The following is a 10,437-nucleotide window of genomic DNA, read 5'->3' as shown; positions in this document are numbered from 1 at the left end:
CAGAGGGGGAACAGGGACCCCGCCGGCGCTGAGCCTCCACCGCGACGGAGCGCGTACGTCGGGCGACGCGGGGTAGTTGGCCTCTGTAACACCCACGATGCGGCTATAACTCCCACGTGTCGGAGCACGACTTAGAGGCATAACCACATTGTAGGCATGCCGCAAGAGGGATAAACTTTACACATCCCATGTACTGAATGAGAAAGAGGTACAAAGTTGGCTTACAATCGTCACTTCACACAATACATGAATAAATCACTACATCATCCAGATACAATCAAGGTCCGACTATGGAACCAAAATAAAAGAAGACTACCCCTAATGCAAAAGATCCCCGATCGCCCCGACTGGGCTCCACTACTGATCAACTGAAACGAAACAACACAATGAACGAGATCTTCATCGAGGTCCTCCTTGAGCTCGGTTGCGTCACCTGCACGGTTTCATCGGCACCTGCAACTGGTTTTGGAAGTAATCTGTGAGTCATGGGGACTCAGCAATCTCGCACCCTCGCGATCAAGACTATTTAAGCTTATGGGTAGGGAAAAGGTGGTGAGGTGGAGCTGCAGCAAGCACTAGCAAATATGGTGGTTAACTTACGCAAATGAGAGCGAGAAGATAAGCAAAGCACGGTCGCAAACTAGAAGTGATCAAGAAGTGATCCTGAAACTACTTACGTTCAAGCATAACTCCAACACCGTGTTCACTTCCTGGACTCCGCCGAGAAGAGACCATCACGGCTACACACGCGCTTGATGCATTTTAGTTAAGTTAAGTGTCAAGTTCTCTACAACCGGACATTAACAAATTCTCATCTGCCCATAACCGCGGGCACGACTTTCGAAAGTTCATAACCCTGCAGGGGTGTCCCAACTTAGCCCATCACAAGCTCTCACGGTCAATGAAGGATATTCCTTCTCCTAGGAAGACCCGATCAGACTCGGAATCCCGGTTACAAAACATTTTGACAATGGTAAAACAAGGCCAGCAAAGCCACCTAGATATGCCGACAAATCCCGATAGGAGCTGCACCTATCTCGTTCTCAGGGCACACTGGATGAGCCAGACGTCGGGTTGGCATAGACCCTGGTTGCCCAGGGGGTGCCGGACATCGCTCAGGTTGGACCAACACTTAGAGAAGCACTGGCCCGGGGGGTTAAAATAAAGATGACCCTTGAGTCTGCAGAACCCAAGGTAAAAAGGCTAGGTGGCAAATGGTAAAACCAAGGTTGGGCCTTGCTGGTGGATTTTTATTCAAGGCGAACTGTCAAGGGGTTCCCACTATAACCCAACCGCATAAGGAACGCAAAATCAAGGAACATAACACCGGTATGACGGAAACTAGGGCGGCAAGAGTGGAACAAAACACCAGGCATAAGGCCGAGCCTTCCACCCTTTACCAAGTATATAGATGCATTAAGTAAATAAGATATATTGTGATATCCCAACAATAATCATGTTCCAACATGGAACAAACTCCAACCTTCACCTGCAACTAACAACGCTATAAGAGGGGCTGAGCAAAGCGGTAACATAGCCAAACAACGGTTTGCTAGGACAAGGTGGGTTAGAGGCTTGACATGGAAATATGGGAGGCATGATATAGGAAGTGGTAGGTATCGCAGCATAGGCATAGCAATAGAGCGAGCAACTAGCAAGCAAAGAAAGAAGTGATTTCGAGGGTATGGTCATCTTGCCTGCAAAGTTCTCCGAGAAAACGAAAGCTTGATCCTCGTAAGCGTACTGAACGGGTCCTCGATCACGTACTCGTCTCCCGGCTCTACCCGAAGCAAGAACACAAGCAAAGGGAACCAACAATCAACCACGGTGCAATGCGCAAGCAACAAGATGCAAAACATGGCATGATATGCGGGATGTGATATGCAATGCATATGCGAGCCTCGGAAGGAAAAGATTGAACCAGGCCTCAACTTGGCAAACCAAGTGCACTGCTTGAAAGATGAGTTGATTTCGGTCGAAATCGATATAAAGATCACCGGAATCGGATGCACGGTTTGCAAATGGCAAGCAAAACAATAATGACACGATCCTGCGATTAACAGCATGATGCCATCTAGAATGCAACAAGAAACTAAGCTACTACACTCCAACATAGCAACAAAGCACATGGAAGTGATCCACTCAAGATGCTTGACAAAAGATGAACACAGAGCTACGGCTAAATCACACAATGGCAGGTTCAAACAAGCATGGCAAAAGTGCAAAAGATATCAGGTTCACAGACTTAGTGAAAATAACATGCCAGGAATTAACATCAGGAGGCAATGTTTAGAGTAAGAAAACAACATGCTACAGGAACATATCATGACAAAGCAAGGCATGGCATGAAAATACTCAAAGCATATAACAAAAATCCCTTACTAACCATAAGCCAAAAAGGATCAGAAGATATGATGGCACCCATGTAAACATAGCAAGTTTCGTTAACAGATTCAGACTTAGCAGAAAACTGGACATGGCATAAACAGAGTTACGTAGGCATGTTTGCGAGCTCGATGCACTCACCACAAGGCATTGCATGACAAACTAAGCATACACCCAGCAAGAAGACATGTTCAAGTAGCTATCCATGGCAAGAACAAACTCATATCATGCATGGATCAACTACACCAACCTCGACAAAATTGATTAACATGTAAACAATCTGCCAGGAACATTTTACAGCAAAAGTAGAGCAAGATTGAGTCATGCTATGGTACTCCATAATTGCAAACAAAGACATGGATGGATAGAGCATAACAATATCTCAAAATCATCCTTACTGAACATGCTCAAAAGAGGCATGGATCACTTTGTAGCAACATGAATACATGGCATTAAAATAACAGCAGGGAAATGACTTAGAAGAAATCTAAGTCCCTGAAATCAGCAACATCACGAGAGCTACTTTACATGCTTGTGCTAGTCACCACATTGATCATAAAAATACAAGGCATACACCCCTGTAAAGATGGCATGACATATAGTAAAACACATGTAGAGCTCATGACCATATGCAGCACACATTAATCAAGGCAAAAATGACAAATGTCCATAATCTATTAAGAAACAAAAACTAACATTCTATAGCACTCTTGAAACAGCATTTAGGGCATCAAGATGAACTCAAACAAGCATGGTGCAATGGAATGAAATGAAGAGGACATCAAGACGAACAATTTGATACATTGCACGCACAAAACGGAGCTACGCATGCGGAGTTATGATGCGATGAACATGGCTCCAGAATGTAGAAAAATAAAGGACTTAGCAGAAATTTCACCACCTCGCGGGCAAAAGTCAACGGCGGCGCGGAAACGAGGATGGCCGGAGAAGGGGCCGGGGACGAGCGCACGCGGCGGATCCGGGCCGGATCTCGCCGGATCCGACCGGATCCCGGCGCGGAGAGGCGCGAGGAGGCATAGGAGGTCCGGCGGGGCGCCGGAGGCGGCAGAGGGCGGCGGAGCACACCGGGCGGCGCGGCCGGGGCAGGCGCCGGCGGCGGCGATGCGCGGCGGAGGCGCCGGCCGGGCGGTGTGCGGGCGTCGGCGACGGAGGCGGTGAGCCGCGCGCGGTGGAGCGGGAGGCGGCAGGGCTGGCGGGCCCAGCGCGGGCCGGCCGTGGGCTCTGCGGGCCGTGGTGCGGTAGGGAGGAGCCGACGACCACGTGGCGCGAGGGGAGAGGACGACGGCGGCGCGGTGGTGAGGTGTCGGCCCCTGATTGGTCGGAGTGATGTGGCCGGACGCGGCGTACATGTCCGGCTCTGTGCGGACGTGTCCGGCGGCGCGAGGATGAAGAAGACTAGGGTTTCATCCGCGTGAAAATTCGGGGAGGCACACATATTTATAGGTAGAGGGAGTTAGGACAGTCCAAATGAGGTGCAGTTTTCGGCCACGCGATGGTGATCGAACGACCGAGAGGATGGAGGGGGTTTGGATGGGTTTTGGGCCATTTTGGAGGGGTGTTGGGCTGCAACACACACGAGGCCTTTATAGTTCAACGGTTAACCGTTGGAGTATCAAACAAAGTCCAAATGGCACGAAACTTGACAGGCGGTCTACCGGTAGTGAGCCAAGGCCGCTTGGAAAGTCTCGGTCCAATCCGAGAACGTTTAACACCCGCACATGAAAAGTGGCAAAAGGGAGCACTGGAGGACGTAGGAGTACCGGAATGCAAAACGGACAACGGGGAAAATGCTCGGATGCATGAGACGAACATGTATGCAAATGCGATGCACATGATGACATGATATGAAATGCATGACACACAAGCAAATGACAAGGCAACAACAGCGAATAACTGGAAGACACCTGGCGCAATGGTCTCGGGGCATTACAACACTCCACCACTACAAGAGGATCTCGCCCCGAGATCTAGAATGGCACCGGAGGGAAAATGAAGAGGAAGAGAAGAGGTAAAATTAAGTTGCTTCTTTGACAAACGAGTGAAACCACGAACCTTGAGAGGTTGAACAAATGGAAAGAAAGAATACAACGGAGATGAACGAAGTTGAAAGCACTCCGTTAGAAAAGAGGAACAAGGAAGAACAAATTCGCACAGCACTCCAGTTAAATGGATAAGAAAAAGAAAGAAACATGATCTTGACAAAACAAGATGATGGGTCGAAGAGAGCAACATCACAATGCCTCCAGAAGAAAGAAATAGAAGATAGATAATTGGAATAACAGAGTGGAGAAGGAAATGGCAACTTCTGCCACAAATGAGCTTGGGAAACACCCTTCCAAGAAGGTTATCACAGAGTTGTTGGAAAACCAACAACGAAAAGAATAAGCTTGATATGGTCTTATGGAATACATCTCAAATTATGAGGTGACAACCTGCCACTCACGGGAAAAAGAATTGGATTGATATGAACAAGGAGACGAGAAACTTATTTCACTAGGAGGATAAATGAAGAACTTGGGTCATTTATGAGCACCATAAATAGCAACAATCCTTAGGGAAGGCTTTAGGTGAAACATGACACAAGATAACTCCAATGAAGAGGTTGATGGATTTAAAATACCTCATTCTTAACAACATGTGAATCATGAAATATGAACTCAAATTATCAAGAATGACATAATACCACCTCCAATGATACGGTAGAAAGAATCACACTCCGGATTGCAAGATGAAGAATGCTTGAGCTCCTTTGAAAAGAATCTTGATGAACACTTCGAGAAGGAATTAAATCCTTTATGAACCATCATGTAGATCCTCCATGAAGAACTCCTGTAACAAAAGGATGATCAAATGAAAGGAAAGAGAAGTTGAAAACACAAGGTGAAGCCTTGCGATGATTTAGATGAATCTCCATGGTGATATAATTGTGAGAGCTTGGAACTCTGGGAAAGAAAGATAAAGCATCTCAAACCGAGAATGTGATATGATGAACCACTCCGGAAAGAAGGAAATTAAATCACTTGGACGAAACAATAATTAGAATTACGTTATGCGAATCCTTCACCAGTTAAATTGATGACGAGCAAACGGATTTGGCATACTACTTATTCTCGTTGAAAAAGGATTAAGAGAGATATAGCATAAACTTGAGAAAGGTCTTCTGCGAACCACCGGTAGGATTTGAAAGAACGAATGAATTGATATGATAACGAAGGAAGAGGAATCTTTGAACAAACCACCGTAAGAATTGAACATGAAAATAGCAAAAGCACAATACACCGGGAATAATTTGGAATATGAAAGATGATACCTGAGGGAATTTAGATACAAGTGAACGAAGAGATCACGAGCTGATTAGAGGATACTTGAATGAAGCACCGGTAAGATTTGGAGAATGAGAGCTGAAAGCTGAGAATGAGTAAACCCGAAATGATGGCCTTCGTAGAATCAAACTGAAAAGAATCTTGAATTTGCTCCGGATGGTTGGAAAGAATTCTCACAATCGAAAATAATTATGAGAGGATGGCATCAAGCTAGAATCACGCATCTTTGGAAGAACGGGTAAGAATTTAAGAGGAGCCCTTCTTTGGTCTTCAAAACCCGAGAATGACGACGAGAAACACCACCATGATAATTGATGAGATACTTCAGGATGAAAATTAGAAAGGTTGAACCAACGATGAAAAGAATTTGAAAGATCTTGGAGAAAGACATATGACTGATGATATTTCATTCTTACGTCAAACTTTGAAAGATTTGGGAATAGCTCCGGTGAAAATTAGAAGAGTCAGGTAAAATCCTGGGAAAAGACCTATGGGTTAGGGCCCACTCAAAAGAAAAGCACCGTTGAATGATTTGAAGGAGAGATTGCACCGGTTGAATTAAATGGCTTGAATGAGATAACATCCTCGAAAGAGCTTGAATGAAAGAAGAGTGGAAACACGAATCTTCGAGATAACTTCAGCACTCCGGACCAAAAGAATAGCGAGAAGTGGAATGATAATAAGGTGCACCGGCATGGAAAACATTTGAAACGAGTTAAAGGATATGATCAACACCAAAAGCTTGAATTGAATCCACCGGAGAAGAAAAGAATGTAGAATGATACACTTGACGCTCCGTTAGTATCTTCTTGAGAATCAGCGGATAAGAACATTGACGGAAAAGAATGGAGAGACTTCACATGAATAAAATGGATACTTGATTAAAATATATGAGTCCTTGAAGGGAAAAGGGTGGGAGGGTGGGAAAACAAAGACAATTTGGGATGAATGAAACAAACACTGTTGTAAAGAATTGAGAATTGATCTTGCGAATGTAGGAATGATCGGATCCACTTGAAGAGAAGCACACCGGTTGACAAGAAATTGAAATGACAAACTCGATGATCAAGAAGGATTAGTATTCCCATAGGAATATGAGAACACCACTTAGGAAAGGTATGGAATCAACACTTGACATTGAAGCAACTCAAACACCACAACTGAAAAACAAAACAAAGGATTGGCTTGCAAAATAAGCCGGAACAAACATATGATAGAGATTTCGTCCGATGTTTTTGTGGTGGGGCCCACATGGGCTCGATCGTACAGCACCATCATGTACAAGGCAGTGCACATGACATACGAAGTGTCCCCAAGTCAGCATAGCCAAGGACTCTTTAAGACACAATGAGACCACTGTAAAACCAACCGTGGATAGGGGGACCACTAGACATCGAACCCCAATCTCATATCATGCGTCTGTCAGAAAGATATCCTAAGAGCTACTTGAATTCCCACTTATAAACTCCCGAAACTTTCTGGTTATGCAATCAGGTGTTGGGGATACAGGGGAAGCATAATATCTCACCCAAAACTAGCAAATCCTACATCCAGTTGTATCCATCCTTCAACACATAACCAAGAAACCTTCGGAAATCATTTACCTCAACCTTCGAAAAGCATCCGTTATATGAGTTATGGCAATACTCCCGAACTCCCGCCCCAATACTGGGTGGCGTCGAGGTTATCTCACCAACAACTGCATAAAAGAGATTTTCGATGTCGGCGAAACTCAGGTATTCCAGAACTGCAACGGTACAATTGTGACGACAACACCTCAGAGCTCAACTCCCCGGGACACTGCCACAACCCCTAAATGTCAGGAGGCACCAAGAACAATGTTCTCGTCACAAAACCATCGGAACGATTCCAAGATACCTGCGTGATCCTAATTTTTTTTCATGAAATTTGAGGAGAGAAGAGTCAAAACTCTACGTCAGGATGCCTCACCAGAGCGACGAAGGGACTGAGGAGTAAAAAGAATCCTACTCTCCGATATATATAATGCTATAAGACTCAATTTTTTTCTAGACTCAACAACGCCAACGATTCGATCAAGCAGGGGGCTCCTAAGTCGGGGAAGGCTCTGATTACCAACTTGTAACACCCACGATGCGGTCATAACTCCCACGTGTCGGAGCACGACTTAGAGGCATAACCGCATTGTAGGCATGTCGCAAGAGGGATAATCTTTACACATCCCATGTACTGAATGAGAAAGAGGTACAGAGTTGGCTTACAATCGCCACTTCACACAATACATGAATAAAGCATTACATCATCCAGATACAATCAAGGTCCGACTACGGAACCAAAATAAAAGAAGACTACCCCTAATGCAAAAGATCCCCGATCGCCCCGACTGGGCTCCACTACTGATCAACTGAAACGAACAACACAATGAACGAGATCTTCATCGAGATCCTCCTTGAGCTCGGTTGCATCACCTGCATGGTTTCATCGGCACCTGCAACTGGTTTTGGAAGTAATCTGTGAGTCACGGGGACTCAGCAATCTCGCACCCTCGTGATCAAGACTATTTAAGCTTATGGGTAGGGAAAAGGTGGTGAGGTGGAGCTGCAGCAAGCACTAGCAAATATGGTGGCTAACTTACGCAAATGAGAGCGAGAAGAGAAGCAAAGCACAGTCGCAAACTAGAAGTGATCAAGAAGTGATCCTGAAACTACTTATGTTCAAGCATAAGTCCAACACCGTGTTCACTTCCCGGACTCCGCCGAGAAGAGACCATCACGGCTACACACGCGGTTGATGCATTTTAGTTAAGTTAAGTGTCAATTTCTCTACAACCGGACATTAACAAATTACCATCTACCCATAACCGCGGGCACGGCTTTTGAAAGTTCATAACCCTGCAGGGGTGTCCCAACTTAGCCCATCACAAGCTCTCATGGTCAACGAAGGATATTCCTTCTCCCAGGAAGACCCGATTAGACTCGGAATCCCGGTTACAAGACATTTCGACAATGGTAAAACAAGACCAGCAAAGCCACCCAGATGTGCCGACAAATCCCCATAGGAGCTGCACCTATCTCGTTCTCAGGGCACATCAGATGAGCCAGACGTCGGGTTGGCATAGACCCTGGTTGCTGATGTCTACTACACAACCTTCTTCTTATAGACGTTGTTGGGCCTCCAAGTGCAGAGGTTTGTAGGACAGTAGCAAATTTCCCTCAAGTGGATGACCTAAGGTTTATCAATCCGTAGGAGGCATAGGATGAAGATGGTCTCTCTCAAGCAACCCTGCAACCAAATAACAAAGAGTCTCTTGTGTCCCCAACACACCCAATACAATGGTAAATTGTATAGGTGCACTAGTTCGGCGAAGAGATGGTGATACAAGTGGTATATGGATAGTAGATAAAGGTATTTGTAATCTGAAATTATAAAAACAGCAAGGTAACAAGTGATAAAAGTGAGCGTAAACGGTATTGCAATGCTAGGAAACAAGGCCTAGGGTTCATACTTTCGCTAGTGTAAGTCCTCTCAACAATACTAACATAATTGGATCATAAAACTACCCCTCAACATGCAACAAAGAGTCACTCCATAGTCACTAATAGCGGAGAACGAACGAAGAGATTATGGTAGGGTACGAAACCACCTCAAAGTTATTCTTTCCAATCAATCCGTTGGGCTATTCCTATAAGTGTCACAAACAACCCTAGAGTTCGTACTAGAATAACACCTTAAGACACAAATCAACCAAAACCCTAATGTCACCTAGATACTCCAATGTCACCTCAAGTATCCGTGGGTATGATTATACGATATGCATCACACAATCTTAGTTTCATCTATTCAACCAACACATAGAACCTCAAAGAGTGCCCCATAGTTTCTATCGGAGAATCACGACGAAAACGTGTGCCAACCCCTATGCATAGGTTCATGGCCGGAACCCGCAAGTTGGTCACCAAAACATACATCAAGTGAATCACGTGATATCCCATTGTCACCACAGATATCCACGGCAAGACATACATCAAGTGTTCTCAAATCTTTAAAGACTCAATCCGATAAGATTACTTCAAAGGGTAAACTCAATCCATTAAAAGATAGTAGAGGGGGGAGAAGACATCATAGGATCCAAATATACATCAAGTGGCTACGGAGGCTTCTGGCGGCGGAACTCCCGATCTATTGTGTTCACGGATGTTTTAGGGTATATGGAGATATATAGGCGGAAGAATTATGAACGGTGGCTTTGCCACAAATACTATGTCAACTACATGATCATGCTAAGCAATATGACAATGATGAATGTGTCATGATGAACGGAACGGTGGAAAGTTGCATGGCAATATATCTCGGAATGGCTATGGAAATGCCATAATAGGTAGGTATGGTGGCTGTTTTGAGGAAGATATAAGGAGGTTTATGTGTGACAGAGTGTATCATATCACGGGGTTTGGATGCACCGGCGAAGTTTGCGCCAACTCTCAATGTGAGAAAGGGCAATGCACGGTACCGAAGAGGCTAGCAAGGATGGAAGGGTGAGAGTGCGTATAATCCATGGACTCAACATTAGTCATAAAGAACTCACATACTTATTGCAAAAATCTTCAAGTCATCAAAAACCTCGGTACTAAGCGCATGCTCCTAGGGGGATAGATTGGTAGGAAAAGACCATCGCTCATCCCCGACCGCCACTCATAAGGAAGACAATCAAATAACACCTCATGTTTCA

This window comes from Triticum aestivum, chromosome 2A (genome assembly GCF_018294505.1).
Source record: "Triticum aestivum cultivar Chinese Spring chromosome 2A, IWGSC CS RefSeq v2.1, whole genome shotgun sequence".
Taxonomy (NCBI): Eukaryota; Viridiplantae; Streptophyta; class Magnoliopsida; order Poales; family Poaceae; genus Triticum; species Triticum aestivum.
This window is presented reverse-complemented; position numbering follows the sequence as displayed.